The 2037-nt window shown below is 42.7% G+C and overlaps 1 pseudogene; it reads left to right on the forward strand.

The window, feature by feature from the left end:
* Positions 1-974: 974 nt before the first annotated feature.
* Positions 975-1093, forward strand: LOC115218696 (annotated as a pseudogene).
* Positions 1094-2037: the final 944 nt, after the last annotated feature.

Below are 2037 nucleotides of genomic sequence, written 5' to 3' on the forward strand. Positions count from 1 at the left end.
TCAACGACATCTAATGACTCTAGGCGTGAAGAGTTTTTAGCAGATCTTCACCTTTATAAGTTCTGCCAGGTAAAATGAAGGCAGAATACGAACTCTTTTACTTGTTTGAGTCATTTGACTGCGGCCATGCTGGAGCACCGCCTTTAGTCGAGCAAATCGACCCCGGGACTTATTCTTTGTAAGCCCAGTACTTATTCTATCGGTCTCTTTTGCCGAACCGCTAAGTGACGGGGACGTAAACACAGCAGCATCGGTTGTCAAGCAATGCTAGGGGGACAAACACAGACACACAAACGTATACACACACATACATATATATATATATTATATATACACACACACAGGCTTCTTTCAGTTTCCATCCACCAAATCCACACACAAGGCATTGGTCGGCCCGAGGCTATAGCAGAAGACACTTGCCCAAGATGCCACGCAGTGGGACTGAACCCGGAACCATATGGTTGGTAAGCAAGCTACTTACCACACAGCCACAATAAATTGTAGATAATTCAGTTCTCTCTGCATAGAATATTAAATTAACGGTTGTTAACATAAAACATTAATATGAATTGTAGATTAGTTTTACATTGTCAGAGTACAGGAACAGATACACCACGAACGATATATGACTTGACCAAGGATACAGTGCTCCAAGAGTAACACCATGTCTTGACTTGTATCTACATCTTGATGGAGTTGTAGGGGTACCAACATATTATATGAAGTGACTTTGACATTCTACACCAGGTCGAACCCGTCATATTCCACTAAATCATGCCCAACAGTATTAGAGTATGGAGACCACATTGAACAATGTAGTCTTGTGCGCGCGCGTATGTGCTTGCGTGCGTGCTTGTGTGTGTGCGTGTGAAGAATTTGAGGATCATACATTTGTTTGTGCATTTTCATGCTCATGATAGTCTTAAGTTTAAACAATTCTATTCCTACAATGTGGTGTGCGATATTCCTTTCTCTAAGGCGGCCATATCACGTTCAAAACACCGGTTCTCGTCCGATCACCGAAGTTAAGCAAAGTCGAGCCTAGTTAGTACTTAGATGGGTGACCGCTTGGGAAATCTAGGTGCTGTAAACGTAAAAAAAATAATAAAAGAAGGCGGCAAGCTGGCAGAAACGTTAGCACGCTGGGCGAAATGCTTAGCAGTATTTCGTCTTTCTTTACGTTCTGAGTTCAAATTCCGCCGAGGTCAACTTTGCCTTTCATCCTTTCGGGGCCGATAAACTATGTACCAGTTACACACTGGTGTCGATGTAATCGACTTAGTCCCTTTGTCTGTCCTTGTTTGTTCCCTCTGTGTTTAGCCCCTTGTGGGCAATAAAGAAATAAGAATCGTTAGCACGCTGGGTAAAATACTTCACTTCATCTCGTCAGTCTGAGTTCAAATTCGACTAACCCTTTCATAATTTGGGGGTCGATGAAATAAGTACCGGTTGAACACTAGGATCGATGTAATCGACTTATACCCTTTCCTCCTGAACTTGCTGGTGTCATGCCAAAATTTCAAACCAATGGTTTCCTTCTCTATACGGAAAGTGTTCAATGCTTGTCTTTGCGTTCTGAGTTCGAGACATAGATCTCGATAAAGGCTGACCTTGGGCGAAACAGCTACAGCTATGATGAAAACAGCGATGACGACGGCGACGACAAAGACCATAAACACAGCCATTTATATACAATATAAACAACATTCAATCCTTTATGAATAATATCAATCGATCATCAAACACCAGCTAGCCATGGGTATACCCCAGTGAGTCTCAGCCGTGGTTGCCGAGGCCGCATACCGAGGCCCTCAAGCATCCTGCCGACGGCACTCGACAGCTTTCTCTCTATAAATATAATTTTTTCTTTAATTGACTTGTGTCTTATTTTCCTTGATTGTTTTTTGGGGGATGGAGGGTATGGACCCCCTAAAAAATCAAGGTTTTTGATCCGGCCGGGCTATTAAAATGGTTGACACCCACTGGTATATCTCCTTGGTTTTTCGGACAAATTTAACGTAACCCTGTATCATCCGA

Source organism: Octopus sinensis, linkage group LG13 (assembly GCF_006345805.1).
Source record: "Octopus sinensis linkage group LG13, ASM634580v1, whole genome shotgun sequence".
NCBI classification, from domain to species: Eukaryota; Metazoa; Mollusca; class Cephalopoda; order Octopoda; family Octopodidae; genus Octopus; species Octopus sinensis.